Below are 21,641 nucleotides of genomic sequence, written 5' to 3'. Positions count from 1 at the left end.
CAGAACAGTTTTTACAACTATAATCTGGGACCATTTAGGGAAAACTGAGAAATATTGTCACCCAACTTATAGAGAACTATCAGATGTCAAGATGTCCCTCTGCCAATTCCCACCAGCTAACAAAAGAGGACTATTTCATGTTAAGTGTCCAGCGATGGCTTTGGTTGGTAATATTGGATCATTGTCCATTGGTTACTCTCAATCTCTGTTTCCTTGCAGGTGTTCACATGTTCAGCTGTTACTCCATGTTCACTACTTTCCTTCACTGCCTAAGCACATACAGAGCCAATTTTCCTTTGATGCCAGATTAATGTTCAGAGAATCTTTAATTTCTTCTAATCTCCAACTATAAACAAGTTCTCTGAATTTCACTGTAATTTCTTTAAAGACACCTGGTATATTAGTTCAAAAATATTAGACTTAGACCATTTTTAGAGGCAACCGAGGATCAGGCAAGCATGATATTCACTATATAAATGTAAAAATAAAGGATTTTTTTTATAAAGAGTAATTTGTAGCCTTGCTGTTCCTACTTCTTGATTATTTCTGAGGAGCGTGGGTAGAAGAGGAAGAGGGAAAATCTCATTTAACAAGCTCAAGGTCCTTAACAATGCCTATAGCTGGACTATGATCTCCATATTCCAGTCTTGAAAGATAAGACAGTTATATGGGGTTATATGAGGTTCTCTATGACAGAAGTAGTGTTTTCTTTTTAAAATAATAGATAGCCTCCTCATTTCTTAAATAATAGAAGATCTTTCATTTGATTGACGTGTAATTGGGATATATTTTTATTATTAATACATTTGTGAATTTTTTATTTCTTTTACCTTAAGTGATCTATTTTTAAAAATATGTTAGAGGATATTGAATGGAAAATTCACTGTGTCCCAGAGTTGTGGTTAAGGCCTCAAATTGTGGACAAGAGGCGCTAAATATCCCTATTTGAAAGCCAGTATGTAATAAAAGCCAGCCATATTCCCACAGGGCTTGTTAAGAGGTGAAAAGTACACACCACCCTCTGCCAACAGTGACTAAGAAGAGAACTGAGGAGAGAATAGAGAATCATCAGCCTTGTATGGTGTACTAGTTGAAAGTGATGCTAACTGCTATAACTGACAAACGTTTATATTTCAGAGTAAAATAAAATTTTATTTTTCACTCATGTAATTGAACAATGTGGGTGTTCCTGGTTGGATAGCTTTCCTTAAAGCACTCTTTCCAGCTTGTAACTTTGCCATCTTTAGCACATGGCTTCCATACTTGTTCCTGGGGGAGGGGGATCATATCCATTTCAGCCAGCCAGAAAGGAGAACATGGAAGATTGCACATGGGAGAATTTCATGGGTTGTATTAGTTTGCTAGGGCTGCCCTAACAAAATACCACAGCCTGGGTGGCTTAAACAACAGAAATTTATTTTCTCACAGTTTTGGTGGTTACAAGTCTAAGATCAAGGTGTCAGCAGTTTTAGTTTCTTCTGAGGCCTCTCTCTTTTGCTTGTAAATGGCTGCCTTCTGGCTGTGTCCTCACATAGTCTTTCCTCTGTGTGTATGCATCCCTGATGTCTCTTTATATGTCCTAATTTCCTCTTCTGATAGGGACACTAGATTGAATTAGGGCCCACCCTAATGGCCTCATTTTAACTTAACTGCCTCCTTAAAGGTCCCATCTATAAATATAGTCACATTCTAACATACTGGGAATTAAACTCTAACATAAATTTGGAGAGGATATAATTCAGTAACACAGGCCAAATATTGAAGTGATATACATCACTTCCACTCAGTGGATCTTTGGCTAGAACTTTGACTTATGAGTCTGCCTAATTGCAAAGAGATCTAAGAACAATGGCCTACCTGCATACTCAGGAAGAAGAAGGAAAATAAATGGATTTGATCAGGGAGCAATCTCTTCCAAAATCTGATCACCAAATATCCATTTCACAGTTCTTCTAACTCATGGAATTTACTTACCCTGCCTCCACAGATTCGATATGTATGATCTCCAGGTGATGTGTAGTCTTTTCTGTAAGATACAGATATAATTTTTCATAGTCCAGTGACTATTGAACTAAAAGACAAGTTATCTGCCTAACCCCTGTCTCCATATCTAATATATAATAGTGAGGTAGAGACAGAATAACAACAAACTGTCTGAATGAGGAAGAATGAGAGATAACACAACTGTGTCTGGTAAACAATAACAATGAATTCCTGCAGGACAGGCATTATAAGGGTCCTCTGTTGTGGCAGTTCTTGATTAGACCCTCATTCTGCCCCTTGGGAAGAAACAACTCCTGACCACTATTCTGTAAGGTCCCTTTCTCTACTCTTTGGGAGGTTCCTTCTTGTTTCTCATCCTTCATGGCTACATCTCAAGTGGTCTCTGGGGATATGTTCATTGGGAGTTATTCAGATTTTACAGCCCACTTCCTGTTCAGATGAGTCTGAGCACCCATGGGTTGTCTGAAGACTTGAGAAGCCAAAGACATATATGGCTTTTTTGGCAATACAGTGGCCTTAACACCTTAGGAAGATTTTGATCTACTTGTTTCTGATCGGTTTCATGCCCCAATAAGCACCAGTCTAAATTCTTTCCCAAATATAACTCTCATATTTGATTGTGCCCTTCTGCCTCCCCTTCATGCTTCTCTCAGCTTTGAGCTTAAGAGAAACTACCCTGAGGCCATATGAAACAACTGTTTGGGGTGGAGATGCACTATCCTTAATTCAATCTCGAAGGCAGAGCTGAATTCCTTATTCAATTAAGACTTAGTGGGCCTCCATTACCTGAAGGCCTTATCTTTTCTATTTAAAGTCTAGAAAGAATTCACTTTTCGGAATCTTTGAGAGCCTGGAGTTCTGATTTCTTCCTACTCCCCTTCACTTCTGTTTGCAGACTATGCAAGCCTTTCCTGATCTTATTTCTCTCTTGCATTACCTTGTTAAAGACATTAAGTAAAACCCAACATACAGTATTACTTTCACTATTTCAAATCACTTCTAGAATCTAGAATGACTAGTTCAGGTGCTTTGTTTTACCTTCCAAGCGGAGTTGTTTTTTTCCAGATTATTTTACCACTGCATACTTATCATAAGTCTCCATCTTTCTAACGTAAATACTGTTTCCTACCACTTACTGCCTGAGTAGACAATATCTTTGTTTAAGTCAATATTCCACTCCAATACCAGTTTTTGTATTAGTTATGGTATGTTAACTACTATAACAGACAAATATAAAAACTTTGGAGTTTTAAAGAATAACTGCTTGGGGAGCCTGGGTGGCTCAGTCGTTTGAGCCTCCGACTTCAGCTCAGGTCATGATCTCACAGTCTGTGAGCTTGAGCCCCGCATCGGGCTCTGTGCTGACAGTTCAGAGCCTGGAGCTTGTTTCAGATTCTGTGTCTCCCTCTCTCTCTGACCCTCCCCATTCATGCTCTGTTTCTCTCTGTCTCAAAAATAAATAAACATTAAAAAAATTAAAAAAAAAAAAAGAATAGGACAGAGTTGCGGCAATATGGCAGCTTAGGAGGATGCTGGGCTCACCGCACGTCCTGCTGATCACTTAGATTCCATCTACACCTGCCTAAATAACCCAGAAAACCGCCAGAGGATTAGCAGAACAGAGTCGCCGGAGCCAAACGCAGACGAGAGGCCCGCGGAAGAGGGTAGGAAGGGCTGCGAGGCGGTGCGCGTTCCAAGGACTGGCGGGAGGGAGCCGGGGCGGAGGGGCGGCTCGCCGGCCAAGCAGAGCCCCCGAGTCGGGCTTGCAAAAGCGGAGGGGCCGGGCGGACTGTGTTCCGACAGCAAGCGCGACTTAGCGTCTGGGAGGTCATAAATTAACAGCTCTGCTCGGAAAGCAGGAAGGCTGGAGGACAAAGGGAGGGAGAGCTGCTGAGCCCCCTGACAACAGAGCTCAGTTTGGTGGGGAACAAAGGCGCTCCCCAGCGCCATTTCCCACGCCCATCCCCCAGCCGAAATCCCAAAGGGAACCGGTTCCTGCCAGGGAACTTGCTCGCTCCGCGCAAACACCCAACTCTGCGCTTCTGCGGAGCCAAACCTCCGGCAGCGGATCTGACTCCCGCTGCCACAGGGCCCCTCCTGAAGTGGATCACCTAAGGAGAAGCGAGCTAAGCCTGCCCCTCCTGCCCCCGAGCACCTTGCCTACCCATCCCAGCTAATACGCCAGATCCCCAGCATCACAAGCCTGGCAGGGTGCAAGTAGCCCAGATGAGCCACACCACCCCACAGTGAATCCCACCCCTAGGAGAGGGGAAGAGAAGGCACACACCAGTCTGACTGTGGCCCCAGCGGTGGGCTGGGGGCAGACATCAGGTCTGACTGCGGCCCCGCCCACCAACTCCAGTTATACACCACAGCACAGGGGAAGTGCCCTGCAGGTCCTCACCACGCCAGGGACTATCCAAAATGACCAAGCGGAAGAACTCCCCTCAGAAGAATCTCCAGGAAATAACAACAGCTAATGAGCTGATCAAAAAGGATTTAAATAATATAACAGAAAGTGAATTTAGAATAATAGTCATAAAATTAATTGCTGGGCTTGAAAACAGTATACAGGACAGCAGAGAATCTCTTGCTACAGAGATCAAGGGACTAAGGAACAGTCACAAGGAGCTGAAAAACGCTTTAAACAAAATGCATAACAAAATGGAAACCACCACAGCTCGGCTTGAAGAGGCAGAGGAGAGAATAGGTGAACTAGAAGATAAAGTTATGGAAAAAGAGGAAGCTGAGAAAAAGAGAGATAAAAAAATCCAGGAGTATGAGGGGAAAATTAGAGAATTAAGTGATACACTAAAAAGAAATAATATACGCATAATTGGTATCCCAGAGGAGGAAGAGAGAGGGAAAGGTGCTGAAGGGGTACTTGAAGAAATCATAGCTGAGAACTTCCCTGAACTGGGGAAGGAAAAAGGCATTGAAATCCAAGAGGCACAGAGAACTCCCTTCAGACGTAACTTGAATCGATCTTCTGCACGACATATCATAGTGAAACTGGCAAAATACAAGGATAAAGAGAAAATTCTGAAAGCAGCAAGGGTAAACGTGCCCTCACATATAAAGGGAGACCTATAAGACTCGTGACTGATCTCTCTTTTGAAACTTGGCAGGCCAGAAAGAATTGGCACGAGATTTTCAGGGTGCTAGACAGAAAAAATATGCAGCCAAGAATCCTTTATCCAGCAAGTCTGTCATTTAGAATAGAAGGAGAGATAAAGGTCTTCCCAAACAAACAAAAACTGAAGGAATTTGTCACCACTAAACCAGCCCTACAAGAGATCCTAAGGGGGACCCTGTGAGACAAAGTCCCAGAGACATCACTATAAGCATAAAACATACAGACATCACAATGACTCTAAACCCGTATCTTTCTATAATAACACTGAATGTAAATGGATTAAATGCGCCAACCAAAAGACATAGGGTATCAGAATGGATAAAAAAACAAGACCCATCTATTTGCTGTCTACAAGAGACTCATTTTAGACCTGAGGACACCTTTAGATTGAGAGTGAGGGGATGGAGAACTATTTATCATGCGACTGGAAGCCAAAAGAAAGCTGGAGTAGCCATACTTATATCAGACAAACTAGACTTTAAATTAAAGGCTGTAACAAGAGATGAAGAAGGACATTATATAATAGTTACAGGGTCTATCCATCAGGAAGAGCTAACAATTATAAATGTCTATGCAACGAATACTGGAGCCCCCAAACATATAAAACAATTACTCATAAACATAAGCAACCTTATTGATAAGAATGTGGTAATTGCAGGGGACTTTAATACACCACTTACAGAAATGGATAGATCATCTAGACACACGGTCAATAAAGAAACAAGGGCCCTGAATGAGACATTGGATGAGATGGACTTGACAGATATATTTAGAACTCTGCATCCCAAAGCAACAGAATATACTTTCTTCTCGAGTGCACATGGAACATTCTCCAAGATAGATCATATACTGGGTCACAAAACAGCCCTTCATAAGTTTACAAGAATTGAAATTATACCATGCTTACTTTCAGACCACAATGCTATGAAGCTTGAAATCAACCACAGAAAAAAGTCTGGAAAACCTCCAAAAGCATGGAGGTTAAAGAACACCCTACTAACGAATGAGTGGGTCAACCAGGCAATTAGAGAAGAAATTAAAAAATATATGGAAACAAACGAAAATGAAAATACAACAATCCAAACGCTTTGGGACGCAGCAAAGGCAGTCCTGAGAGGAAAATACATTGCAATCCAGGCCTATCTCAAGAAACAAGAAAAATCCCAAATACAAAATCTAACAGCACACCTAAAGGAACTAGAAGCAGAACAGCAAAGGCAGCCTAAGCCCAGCAGAAGAAGAGAAATAATAAAGATCAGAGCAGAAATAAACAATATAGAATCTAAAAAAACTGTAGAGCAGATCAACGAAACCAAGAGTTGGTTTTTTGAAAAAATAAACAAAATTGACAAACCTCTAGCCAGGCTTCTCAAAAAGAAAAGGGAGATGACCCAAATAGATAAAATCATGAATGAAAATGGAATGATTACAACCAATCCCTCAGAGATACAAACAATTATCAGGGAATACTATGAAAACTTATATGCCAACAAATTGGACAACCTGGAAGAAATGGACAAATTCCTGAACACCCACACTCTTCCAAAACTCAATCAGGAGGAAATAGAAAGCTTGAACAGACCCATAACCAGCGAAGAAATTGAATCGGTTATCAAAAATCTCCCAACAAATAAGAGTCCAGGACCAGATGGCTTCCCAGGGGAGTTCTACCAGACGTTTAAAGCAGAGATAATACCTATCCTTCTCAAGCTATTCCAAGAAATAGAAAGGGAAGGAAAACTTCCAGACTCATTCTATGAAGCCAGTATTACTTTGATTCCTAAACCAGACAGAGACCCAGTAAAAAAAGAGAACTACAGGCCAATATCCCTGATGAATATGGATGCAAAAATTCTCAATAAGATACTAGCAAATCGAATTCAACGGCATATAAAAAGAATTATTCACCATGATCAAGTGGGATTCATTCCTGGGATGCAGGGCTGGTTCAACATTCGCAAATCAATCAACGTGATACATCACATTAACAAAAAAAGAGAGAAGAACCATATGATCCTGTCAATCGATGCAGAAAAGGCCTTCGACAAAATCCAGCACCCTTTCTTAATAAAAACCCTTGAGAAAGTCGGGATAGAAGGAACATACTTAAAGATCATAAAAGCCATTTATGAAAAGCCCACAGCTAACATCATCCTCAACGGGGAAAAACTGAAAGCTTTTTCCCTGAGATCAGGAACACGACAAGGATGCCCACTCTCACCGCTGCTGTTTAACATAGTGCTGGAAGTTCTAGCATCAGCAATCAGACAACAAAAGGAAATCAAAGGCATCAAAATTGGCAAAGATGAAGTCAAGCTTTCGCTTTTTGCAGATGACATGATATTATACATGGAAAATCCGATAGACTCCACCAAAAGTCTGCTAGAACTGATACAGGAATTCAGCAAAGTTGCAGGATACAAAATCAATGTACAGAAATCAGTTGCATTCTTATACACTAACAATGAAGCAACAGAAAGACAAATAAAGAAACGGATCCCATTCACAATTGCACCAAGAAGCATAAAATACCTAGGAATAAATCTAACCAAAGATGTAAAGGATCTGTATGCTGAAAACTATAGAAAGCTTCTGAAGGAAATTGAAGAAGATTTAAAGAAATGGAAAGACATTCCCTGCTCATGGATTGGAAAAATAAATATTGTCAAAATGTCAATACTACCCAAAGCTATCTACACATTCAATGCAATCCCAATCAAAATTGCACCAGCATTCTTCTCGAAACTAGAACAAGCAATCCTAAAATTCATATGGAACCACAAAAGGCCCCGAATAGCCAAAGGAATTTTGAAGAAGAAGACCAAAGCAGGAGGCATCACAATCCCAGACTTTAGCCTCTACTACAAAGCTGTCATCATCAAGACAGCATGGTATTGGCACCAAAACAGACACATAGACCAATGGAATAGAATAGAAACCCCAGAACTAGACCCACAAACGTATGGCCAACTCATCTTTGACAAAGCAGGAAAGAACATCCAATGGAAAAAAGACAGCCTCTTTAACAAATGGTGCTGGGAGAACTGGACAGCAACATGCAGAAGGTTGAAACTAGACCACTTTCTCACACCATTCACAAAAATAAACTCAAAATGGATAAAGGACCTAAATGTGAGACAGGAAACCATCAAAACCTTAGAGGAGAAAGCAGGAAAAGACCTCTCTGACCTCAGCCGTAGCAATCTCTTACTCGACACATCCCCAAAGGCAAGGGAATTAAAAGCAAAAGTGAATTACTGGGACCTTACGAAGATAAAAAGCTTCTGCACAGCAAAGGAAACAACCAACAAAACTAAAAGGCAACCAACGGAATGGGAAAAGATATTCGCAAATGACATATCGGACAAAGGGCTAGTATCCAAAATCTATAAAGAGCTCACCAAACTCCACACCCGAAAAACAAATAACCCAGTGAAGAAATGGGCAGAAAACATGAATAGACACTTCTCTAAAGAAGACATCCGGATGGCCAACAGGCACATGAAAAGATGTTCAGCGTCGCTCCTTATCAGGGAAATACAAATCAAAACCACACTCAGGTATCACCTCACGCCAGTCAGAGTGGCCAAAATGAACAAATCAGGAGACTATAGATGCTGGAGAGGATGTGGAGAAACGGGAACCCTCTTGCACTGTTGGTGGGAATGCAAATTGGTGCAGCCGCTCTGGAAAGCAGTGTGGAGGTTCCTCAGAAAATTAAAAATAGACCTACCCTATGACCCAGCAATAGCACTGCTAGGAATTTATCCAAGGGATACAGGAGCACTGATGCATAGGGCCACTTGTACCCCAATGTTCATAGCAGCACTCTCAACAATAGCCAAATTATGGAAAGAGCCTAAATGTCCATCAACTGATGAATGGATAAAGAAATTGTGGTTTATATACACAATGGAATATTACGTGGCAATGAGAAAAAATGAAATATGGCCTTTTGTAGCAACGTGGATGGAACTGGAGAGTGTGATGCTAAGTGAAATAAGCCATACAGAGAAAGACAGATACCATATGGTTTCACTCTTATGTGGATCCTGAGAAACTTAACAGGAACCCATGGGGGAGGGGAAGGAAAAAAAAAAAAGAGGTTAGAATGGGAGAGAGCCAATGCACAAGAGACTGTTAAAAACTGAGAACAAACTGAGGGTTGATGGGGGGTGGGAGGGAGGAGAGGGTGGGTGATGGGTATTGAGGAGGGCACCTTTTGGGATGAGCAGTGGGTGTTGTATGGAAACCAATTTGTCAATAAATTTCAGAAAAAAAATAAATAAATAAATAAAACAAGAAAAAAAAAAAGAATAACTGCTTAACAGTTATGTCGCTTCAGTTTGGGGAAAGGGGAATTGGTTCTATGTTAGGGACTTAGGCTTTTGGAGACTCTGATATCTTCTGTGGTCTTCCTAGGCATTGATAGCTGCCTGAAAGTGGGGAAAAGACATAGAAAATTATTTATTTAAGATTTTTGTGGACTATGGCTAAAAGTAGTTCACTTCACTTCTGCTCATTGATTGCAAAGAACTCAGTTTCATGGCCTCACATAAATACTAGCAATTCTGGAAAATAAAGAATAGTTTTGTGCCCAAGAAAAATTGAGAACAGCTCTGTTAATCAGACAGTTAGTGCTACTGTGGAGTAAAACACTTGTGGACGAAAGGTCTTCCTTCACTGAAGGAATTTCACCCAAGAAATTAACTTATGAAGATTGGTGATATCTTTAAGAAGAGGAAATGGAGTTTTCTTACCTTAATAGGTACTCTCTGGGCTTAGAATCCTCCAGAGCATAGAGCATGGTGAGAGTTCTGGGGAGAAATTTAAGGAACCCAGGAATATAACATGTAGTCTTAAATTACTCTACTTCCACTCTGGAAAGGGGAGAGTTTAAAGGCCTAGATAATGAACAGAGGCTAGCATCTACTTTTTGAAGACTCGAGGCTTCAGGAGTCTTGGAAGGAATATAAAGGATTGAGAGACAAATGGCAAATAATGATTTTGTCTGGAGAAGAAAATTAGGACAGGATTGCTTCTCAATCTCAGGACTGCAAGACTTTTGAGAGGCAGCTTCACATGGAGGAACAAAGAGGGTAGTGAATGAACAATTCTGTATATGATACATAGGTAGTGACTAAGGAAAGTGAAAATGCCCAACCTAGAGTTTCTGGGACACATGTGTTATTGCCAGTGGGTCCAAAAAGAGACATGGCTGCTGAATGGAATAGAAGGAACAATGTAAAAAAGCTGAAAATGAATAGCACCCTGAGGAAATCGTGCACACCCTTCACATGGATAGCAAGGCCTCTAGTGGCAGATGAAACCAGATGCAGCCACGATGAAGGCAGGAATATCAATCAACTATCAACAAGAGGGAAGTCCTACAAAAAGACTGTGCCTTTTCTCTTCCTTATTTTTCCCCACACTAGAGGGACTAGAAATTTCTCTTCCAGCTTCATCTACTCCATGTAGCTGAGGCTTCTGGTTTAGTTTATAGGAGGAGAGGAAATTAATTTTGGATAAAGTTCAAGTTTAAAGTTTCAAAATAAGATTCTTTGTTGTTATTAACAGCTTTATTAATATATAATTAGTATAAATAAGCTGTATTTATTTAAAGTATACAATTTGAGATCTATCAATCTATCCATCTTTTTATGTATCAAAGAAATCACAAAAATCAACATCCATCAGTATCAATATCCATCAATTTTTCTCTTTGTAAAGCTCTTTTTTGTCTGTTTTCATCTGGCATACTGTTTTGAGAGTCATCTATTTTGTGTTGTCAATAGTTGATTCCTTTTTATTGATGAGTGTATTCCTTCTCTTGGACATTCCATGATTTGCTTATCCATTCACCTGTTCATAGACAATTGTATTGTTTTCAGTTTTTGGTTATTAAAAATAAAACTGTGAATATTTGTATACAATTTTTTATAGATATATTTTGTCATTTCTCACAAGAAATACTGAACAGGGAAAAGGATGGTATAGTAGGTATATTATTAACTGACTCACAAATGGCCAACGTATTTTCCAACATGATTGTATCATTGAATATTCTTATTAGCATTGCATGAGAATTCTAGATCCTCCACACCCTTGTCAACACTTAGTATTATTCATCTTTTTAATTATACTTTTTCTAAGGGTGTATGGCTACATTCATTTTGATTTTAATTTTTACTTATTCAATAACTAATGAGATTCAGCATCTTTTCATATGTTTGTTAGTAATTTTTTATATCTTTGGTGAAGTGTTCAAATATTTTCCAACTTTTTATTATTGAGTTTTGAAATTCTTTATATATTCTGGATACAGGCCTTTTGTCAAATATATGATTTACAAATGATTTCCTGGTCTGTGACTTGTTTTTTAATTCTCCTAATAGTGCCTTTTTTTTTTAATGTTTTTATTTATTTTTGAGACAGAGAGAGACAGAGCATGAGCAGGGGAGGGGCAGAGAGAGGGAGACACAGAATCCAAAGCAGGCTCCAGGCTCCAAGCTGTCAGTACAGAGCCTGAATAATTTTAACCATTTTAATTTATTATAGCTTCTATTATATGGAAGTTAAGTTGATTTTTATATATTGATCTTTTATCCTGCAGCCTGCTATACTCACTTACTAGTTCTAGTAGCTATTTTACATATTCCATCAGATTTTCTTGATAGACAATTACTTCATCTGTGAATAAATACAGTTTTACTTTTATTTTCCAATATGGATGTCATATATTTCTTTTTCATGCTTTGTTGGAGAAGCCAGAACTTCTAGTACAATGATGAATAGAAGTGATGAGAGATTATATCCTTACTTTGTTCTTTATCTTCAAGGGAAGACTTCAGTCTTTCACCATACATGTGATGTTATTGAAGGATTTTCATAGGTGATCTTTATAGATTGAGGAAGTTTCCTTCTATTTCTGATTTGCTGATAGTTTGTTTTCTAAATTAGAAATAGATTATGGATTTTGTCAAATGATTCTTCTGAACTTACTTAATCAAGTGATTTTAATTTTTTAATCTCTTAATATTGTGAATTATAATGATTAATTTTTGAGAAAAATTACATTTCCCCCTACATTACTGGGACAAATCCCATTTGGTTGTGATGTATTATAATTTGTATGGCTTCTTTTAGACTTACCTTTCTAAAATTTTGTTTAGAATTTTTGCATCTAAGATCATGAGAAATATTATTCTATAGTTTTCTTATGATACATTTCCTTAGTTTTGATTTCAGAGTAATGCTAGCCTCATAGAATACATTGGGAAATGTTTCTCCTATTCCATTTTTGGATGTGTTTGTGTAGAATTTGTATTATTTTTTCCTTAAATATTTTTTAGAACTCATCATTGAAGCCATCTGGCCTGAAGTTTTCTTTGTGGACAAGGTTTTTTTTTTTTATCACAAATTCAATTTCTTTAATACAGACAAAGCTGTTCAGATTATTTATTTCTTTTTGGATGAGTTTTTGCAGTATCTTTCAAGGAACTTGTCCATAACATTTATGCTGTTAAGTTTATTGGCATAAAGTTGTTCATAATATCCCCCTGTTACTCTTTTACTATATGGGGACATTCTAGTTGTTAACTCTCCCATCTTTGAGAGTTGCAATTTGTGGCTTCTATAGCTTTTTCTTTGCTAATCAGTCTGGCTAGAAGTTTATCAATTTTGTTTTGTTTTGTTATTTATTTATTTATTTATTTATTTATTTAAATGTTTATTTATTTTAAGAGAGAGAGAGAGAGAGAGAGAGAGAGAGAGAGAGAGAGAGAGAGAGAGAGTGAGCATGTACAAGCAGGGACGGGGCAGAGAGAGAAGGAGACAGAATCCCAAACAGGCTCTATGCTGTCAGCACAGAGCCTGACACAGGGCTCTATCCCACAAACTGTGAGATTATGACCTGGGCCGAAATCAGGAGTTGAAGCCACTTGACTCTGACTGAGCCACCCAGGTGCCCCTACTTTATCAATTTTATTGATCTCAACATATCAGCTTGTTTCACTGTTTTTTCTCTATTGTTTTTAATTTTAAGTTTTAAATGTGAAAAATAACCATAACTTACAGACAAAGGTATTTGGGCAAGATGTTATGAAGGGATCTGCTACTCAGTGGGAAAGTAAGACTTTACATTTGAGAACCATAATTGGAAAAAATTAAATCATTTCATGGTAAGACTCCTAAACTGATTACATATGTATAATACAATTACATATTAATACTATCATTCAAATATAATTTGATTGTTAACATGCGTTCATGTATTTTAAATGTCAAATAACGTAGTGCAGAATTTCCCAAACTGCGTGCCACTGAACATTACTTCCTTGAATATTAATGCATATTATATGAAAAAGGATTAACAGGAAATACTGGGTTAAAATGAAGTGGATACATTTCTGTGATTGTAGAATATCTCATATTTTTAAATATTATATTGTACATCTTCAATTTCCATGAGGGTTATAAAACACACTATTTCCCAAATTTATTTGATATATTTTTTTAATGCAGCAAGTAATAGGACAAGAATTTAGCAAAAACACCTTTGGAGAATGTTAGCAGTTTGAATGAGCTTTTAAAGTGAAACAAACCTAGGTTTAAATTCTTAACCCAGAACCAATTTGATCCAGGCAAGTAACTTTAAGCCTGTGAGCCTCAGTTCACCTTCAAAAAGGGAATATTAAGAGTTCTTTTTGGGTGTAGGGAAAATTAGAGATAGTGACTATTAAGCACCTGACATGTTTGGCACATAGTACATGATCAATTATTAATATCAATATTATTAATATAATTTAATTTCCAATAATACACAGGATGCCAAAAGAGAAAAGACATGTTTCATTTCTCTTGCTACTGCTGACAAAAGAGTATTTTGTAAAATGTGGAATACTTATTTTGGTATTCTTTTTTTAATGATTTTTATATTCTTAAAAATCTCATAACTGACTCATCTTTATACTAGAAATGACACCCAATGAAGAATGTAACATAACGTTGGGGCAGAATTGAATTGTGGGTGTTTAGGAAGAACATCATGAATTTTATCATATCTACCTATTGCTGATTTCTTATGTGATCTCAAACAAAACTGTCTTAGGCTTTGACTTCCTCATTTATAAACTGGAGCAGTTGAACTGGAATTCTCATAATTGTTTACTTTTTAATACTGATACATATTTATTCTTGAAAGATGTATTGCCTTTGATTTAATCTCTGTTTATTGGGTAATTTAAAGATTTTTGTTATCTTAATTTAATTTAGATTTTAAATCTCTGATCCTCAACCCCTCAATAACACTCTATCCCAACTTTTAGCCTTTCCAATTCTAATACAATTACAGTTACTGGAAAGACAACTCTTTTGGTTGTCTACCCATTGTTCACTTTCCTCTTCTTCTTAATAAAACCTGGATTTATTTAGGCTTATGGCACTTCCTTATGCAGCCATGTGTCTCCAAGAGAAGATGACCCTATCCCAGCTACAGTAGTATAACTAGTTTCTCTAAGGGTAGGCTAATTATTGTTGCTAGTAATTGGTTCAGGAATAGAAATATGACCCAATCCTAGCTAATGAACTGAAATTAAATCTGTTGGTGCATTTTCTGGGAAATGACCTTAATCCTAAGAAACATCCTTATCAGAGGATGTTCTATCTCTTTTTATTGTCTGGATTAAGGATTTGATTCTGCTTCAGCCATCTATTAAACAGGCTGTGAATGAGTTCAAACCAGGAGGGAAGAAAGAACAGATGGCAAGAACCTGGAGTTTTGATGATATTGTTGGAGTAACTTGCCCCGAAACCAGAACTTTCTCTGAATTTCTATTATGTGAGATAATAAATTTTGTTGATATTTAAATTTTCTTGAGGTTTCTGTTGTTACATGTGGCCAAAAGCATACTAACTGGTAAATGTTTAGAGTCATAACCTGACAGTTCCTAATTTCATTTTAATACTCCTTGTTTTCATTCTTCTGCTAATAAAATACATAAGAGATGAACATTTAAAATGCAAAATGTAAATTTGAAAAGGGAATCTCCATGGCAAACAATTGTTGGGTTTAAATCCCATGGAGTGTTATCAGCTATCCAGGTAGTATGATGCTATGATGCTGCAGGCGTGAGATATTTATGATGGCAGGTAGAGATAGGCTAGGTAGTACAATCTGCTTAAGGAGTACATTATCAACCCTATTATTTCACCCTATAAATGTTTATTTGGTAAAATTTCATTAGAAACCCACTTTAACACTAGTTTTAATACATTTTTTCTCCTAAAAGTTGTTGATTGATTGATTGATTGATTTTTAGTGAAGACTATGGAACAATTAACAAGTTTTTGGCTAAAATGAAGATTTCCATAAATATCTTTCTACCTCAATAAAAAAAGGCATTTAGTGTTTTAAAATATTCTTCATTATTTATAGAATCAATGAGCAACTCTTGTAAAATGAGTAAGTATAGAATCCAGGACTTAGGTCTGACATTGATTAGCTATGAGGAAAGAGGTGGATCAAACAGATAATTACAATCAAAACGAATTTTATGGACACATTATATTTCACAGGAACAATAGTTTAAAATTTAATTTTAGCAATATTTAATGTATATCGGAGCACTATTTAAATGTATTGGTATAAGACAAATTTGCCATGAATTCTGCTATGGAAGAGTTAGCTTTTGCCATTCCCACAGTCATTGAACAGCAACTTTACTTACTTAAGAGGGTTCCAATGCTATGTTTCTCAAGGATGGAATGTTTTATACCACTAACTTACTGCATGTGGAACTGAATTCTGTAAGTACTTAAATGATTCTCATGTAATGCCTTTTTATAAATTATTGCTTACTTGGTGTAAACTGTGTAGGAGTGCTTTGCCAATCATTGTCAAGAACTCCCTAACTCTTTGAACAAGGCTTCCTTTATAACAACATATCTATCACTGTCAAATGATGTTGAATTGTTGCTATGCCAAGGATGAACATGATTCCTTGATAATAATTTTGGACTTGTCTATTGTAGTTCATTCAAATACTGTAAACTAATCAACCAAGACCCATGCTTTGATCCTCATTATTAGGATGGGTGAGCCATACAGGAGGTCTGAGGTACTTTATGATTAAATACAGGAAGGAAATACCATAATTCTATGTTTTCTGTGATAGACATAAACAGGTTTCTTAAGTCAAGAAATTTTGGACTTTTTAAAGAAAAGGGTAGCTGTCCAAATGTTTCAATGCTTATTCTGTTAGAATTTCAGAATTTGTGTAGCTGGTTTTTTTTTTTCTTTTTCTCTTTCTCTTTCTGTACTTAAAGGAAGGAAACATTATTCTGAATAAGGGTTTAATATCTAGTTGGGGGTCTAGATTATCTCTGTGACTGCTGTTGACAGGGAGTGTTTCCTAAATTGAGGTCCTTTGTTTCCACCTAGGGACCCAGAATTTGAGATGAACAATAGTTTCTTTTGGATTATACTGTTGCCTTCTTTCTTTTGGAGTAGCTTGAGTTTTTTGTGTTTTTTTTTTTTAATTTCAAAATCTCAATTGGGGTATAATTTCAATTTTGGACCCTTGACCAATTACTTTGCAATGCTGAGAACATTTGCCTATGTCGAATTGACTTGTTTTCAGGGGTTGTGCCAGAAACCACATAGAATATGAACTGTAACAAACACATCTGTATTATTTAGGAACACATTACCTTGTGATACTTTGTCTTTCCTTTTGCGTACCCCTCTCTGTTCTCCCTCTTGTTTCCTTTGGTGCTGTCTCCCATCATCTTCCCAAGGTGGCAATCCGCTCCAGTGTTGGCAGGAAATGATGATGCCTGAGAGCTATCCTGAGCCACATCTGAAAAAGAGGAGTTACATCAGCTCAGAACTTGGTGTGCTACTTAGTTCACATTTACAGAGTTAACCAAGGACTGTTTTGCCAACTTCTCCAAAGTATATATTGGACTTTGTCTCAGGACAAAGTCATAATAATCACATTTGCAGGCTGTACAATAATAATTTTTTACTTATGGCTATAATTTTATGAATCTATGGATACTCAATCTGTAGGCTAACCTTTCTGCTATTTGGTAACTTCTGACTTTGAAACACCTAATATTTATGTCTATTTCCTACTATCACTTATCATGTTATATATTTTTTCTTACCTCTGCTAGACTCTGAACTAGTGAGCAAAGATGATGTCTTATTTTTCTTTGATTCCCAAACACTAGTAAAGTAATTGGCATAGAGTACGGTCTTCAATAAAAGTTGAATGAATTAATGTGGTAATATGTCAAAAATGTATGCACCTCCTACTCAGAGGTGGTCTTGAAAACTAGTAGTGATAAAAAAAGTTATCCTAATAGTCAGAGTTTTGAGAAGTGTACCTGGCTAGAATATATATGAATTATGGGTAGAAGCAAATCACCTATAGGAGCTTGGAGAGAAAAAGATTAGAAGATTGGAGGCACAGTGGTCTGGGGTAGAAACATGTGAATAAACACAGGACTGGACATCAAGTGGACAATTCTTTATATCAGTAGTTCATGCCCACCAGAGAACATTCAGTATAGAAAGGGCATTAAACAATCGACTGGACAATATGATCCAACCAGCTTTGATGTTATCCAGCTTCTGTCATTGTTTGCTCAGTGCTGGTAGGATGGGCACATAAGTGACAGTGACAGAGATGGAGGTCAACATGGGCCAGTGTCATGGAGTTGTTATGGACTTACCAAATTCATCTAGTTATTGCCTCTGATGAATGCTTCTAACCTAACAGTAATGAGATAAGAACTGAGCTCCAAATATGGCATCATTTCTCAAAGAAATAGATCATCCCTTGTTGGCAAGCTGAGCATATTATTGGGCTTTTTAAATCCTGGAAGATCTACTAGTTCATTCTTACAAGTACATACATATATTCTAGGTATACCATCCTCCAGTACACAGTATATGCATTGACTCAAAGATCTTGAATTCCCAATAGGTAAGGAAAACAAGAAGGAGAAGAAGTGGCTCCATATATCATCACTTCTAACAACCCACTGGGGACCTTTCTGATTCATATTCCTGCAACTCTGGGCCCTAAAGGATTAGGGGTCTTTCTGAAAGGGCACACTTAGAGCAGGGGACATGGCAAGAGTATCACTGAAGTTTAAATCACATACTTTGGGCTCCTTATATTTTAGGACCACCATGCAAGAAAAGTTGTCAACATCTTCACAAGGGTGATTGACTCTAATTTTTAAAAAATATTTATTTAAATTATAGTTAACATGGTGTATTGGTTTCAGGAATAGAATTCAGTGACCCATCATTTACATACAACACCAGTGCTCATCACAAGTGCTCTCCTTAATACTCATCATCTATCTAGCCCATCCCTCACTCACTACCGTCCATCAATCCTCAGTTTGTTCTCTACTGTTAAGAGTCTCTTGTGGTTTGTTTCCTTCTCTCCTCTTTTCATTTCCTTCCCCTATGTTCATCTGTTTTGTTTCTTAAATTCCACATATGAATGATATCATATGGTATTTGTCTTTCTCTGATCGACTTTTTTGCTTAGCATAATACATTCCAGCTTCATCCACATCATTGCAAATGGCAAGATTCATTCTTTTTGATGGCTAACATTCCATTGTATGTATATATATATATATATATATATATATATATATATATATAGTACATCTTTATCCATTCATCAATTGATGGACATTTTGGCTCTCTCCATAGTTTGGCTATTGTTGATAATGCTGCTATAAACATCAGGGTGCATGTACCTGATATATTTTTGTGTCCTTTGGGTAAATACCTACTAGTAAAATTGCCAGATCTTAGGGTAGTTCTATTTTTAATTTATTGAGGAACTTCCATACTGTTCTCCAGAGTTGCTACACCAGTTTGCATTCCCACCAATAGATTTCTGTCTGTGTTCTCTTCTAGGATTTTGATGGTTTCCTGTCTCAAACTGAGGTGTTTAATCCATTTTGAATTTATTTTTGTGTATGGTGTAAGAAAGTGGTCCACTTTCATTCCTCTGCATGTTGCTGTCCAGTTTTCCCAACACCATTTGTTAAAGAGACTGTAGTTTTTTCATTGAATATTCTTTCCTGCTTTGTTGAAGATTCCTTGACCATATAGTTGTAGGTCCATTTGTGGGTTTTCTATTCTGTTCCATTGATCAATGTGTCTGTTTTTGTGCCAGTATCATACTGTCTACTGCTATGTAATATAGCTTGAAATCCAGAATTATGATCCTTCCATATTTATTTTTCTTTTTCAGAATTGCTTTGGCAATTCTTTTGAAGTTCCATACAAATTTTAAGATTGTTTGTTCTAGCTCTGTGAAAAATGCCGGTGGTATTTTGATAGGGATTGCATTAAATGTGTAGATTGCTTTGGGTAGTATAGACATTTTCATAAGGTTTGTTATGGGCATGGAATGCTCTTCCATTTCTTTGTATGCTCTCCAATTTCTTTCATAAGTGTTGTATAGTTTTCAGAGTATATATCTTTTGTCTTTAGTTAAGTTTATTTCTAGGTATCCTATTGTTTTTGGTACAATTGCAAATTGATCAATTCCTTGATTTATTTTTCTGTTGCTTTGTTATTGGTATACAGAAATGCAACAGATTTCTGCATGTCGATTTAATGTCCTGCAACTTCACTCAATTCATATATTAGTTCTAGCAGTTTTTTGGTGGAGTCTTTCAGGTTTTCTACATAGACTATCATTTTATCTGCAGAGAGTAAAAGTTTGACTTCTTCCTTGCTGATTTGGATGCCTTTTATTTATTTTTATAATCTGATTTCTGAGACTAAGATTTTCAGTACTATGTTAAATATTAATGGTTATAATGGACATCCTTGTCTTGTTCCTGACTGTAGGGGAAAAGCTATCAGTTTTTCCCCATTGAGAATGATATTAGCTGTGGGTCTTTTGTATATGGCCTTTATATGTTGAGGTATGTTCCATCTATCCCTACTTTGTTGAGGGTCTTTATGGAAAATGGATACTGTATTTTGTCAAATGCTTTTTCTGCATCTATTGAGAGGACCATATGGTTCCTATCCTCCCTTTCATTAATGTGGTGTATCACCTTAATAAATTGTTTGATTTATGAATATTGAAACTTCCCTGCAGCCCAGGAATAAATCTCATTTGATTATGGTGAAAAAGTCTTTTAATGTACTGTTAAATTTGATTTGTTAGTATTTTATTAAGAATTCTTGCCTCCATGTTCATCAAGGATATTGGCCTGTAATTCTCTTTTTTAGTGGGGTCTTCATCTGGTTTTGGAATCAAGGTAATCCTGGCTTCATAGAATGATTTTGGAAGTTTTCCTTCTATTTCTGTTATTTGGAAAGTTTGAGAGCAGTAGGTATTAATTCTTCTTTAAATGTCTGGTAAAATTCCCCTGGAAAGCCGTCTAGCCCAGGACTTGTGTTTGTTGGGAGATTTTTGATTACTAATTCAATTCCTTTGCTGGTTATGAGTCTGTTCAGGTTGTATATTTCTTCCTGTTTCAGTTTTGGTAGTTTGTAAGTTTTTAAGAATTTGTCCGTTTCTTCCAGATTGCTCAGTTCTTTGGCATATAATTTTTAATAGTATTCTCTGATAATTATTTGTATTTCTGTGGTGTTGGTTGTGATCTTTCCTCTTTCAAGTATGATTTTATCCATTTGGGTCCTCTTTTCTTTTTGATAAATTTGGCTAGGGTTTTGTCAATTTTATTAATTCTTTTGAAGAACCAGCTCTTAGTTTTGTTGATCTATTCTTCTGTTGGCTTTTTGTTTTATATCATTTATTCCGGCTCTAAAATTTATTATTTCCCTTCTTCTGCTGGCTGTAGGCTATATTTGCTGTTCCTTTTCTAACACCTTTAGGTGTAAGGTTAGGTGAGACCTTCTTCCTTCTTTAGTAAGGCGTGGATTGCTATATTTGTCCCTCTTATGACCACCTTTCCTGCATCCGAGAGGTTTTGGGCTGTTGTGTTATCAGTTTCATTGGCTTCCATGTACTTTTAAATTTACTCCTTAATTTCTTGGTTAACCCATTCATTCTGTAGTAGGGTGTTCTTTAATCTTCAAGTATTTGTGGTCTTTACAAGTTTTTTGTGGTTGATTTTGAGTTTCATAGCATTGTGCTCTGAAAATATGTACAGTATGATCTCAATCTTTTTGTACTTGTTGAGGGATGATTTGTGTCCCAGTATATGATCTATTCTGGAGAATGTTCCATGTTCACTCAAGAAGAATGTGTATTCTTCTGCTTTAGGATGAAATGTTCTGAATATATCTGTTAAACCCTTTTGGTCCACTGTGTCATTCAAAGCTATTGTTTCCTTCTTTATTTTCTTCTTAGAAGATCTGTCCATTGTTGTAAGTGTGATGTTAAAGTCATCAACTATTATGGTATTATTATCAATGAGCTTCTTTATGTTTGTGATTAATTGATTTATATATTTGGGTTCTTTCTCAATGTTGGGGGCA

Source organism: Prionailurus bengalensis, chromosome B1, assembly GCF_016509475.1.
Source record: "Prionailurus bengalensis isolate Pbe53 chromosome B1, Fcat_Pben_1.1_paternal_pri, whole genome shotgun sequence".
Taxonomy (NCBI): Eukaryota; Metazoa; Chordata; class Mammalia; order Carnivora; family Felidae; genus Prionailurus; species Prionailurus bengalensis.
Note: the sequence above shows the minus strand (reverse complement) of the source record.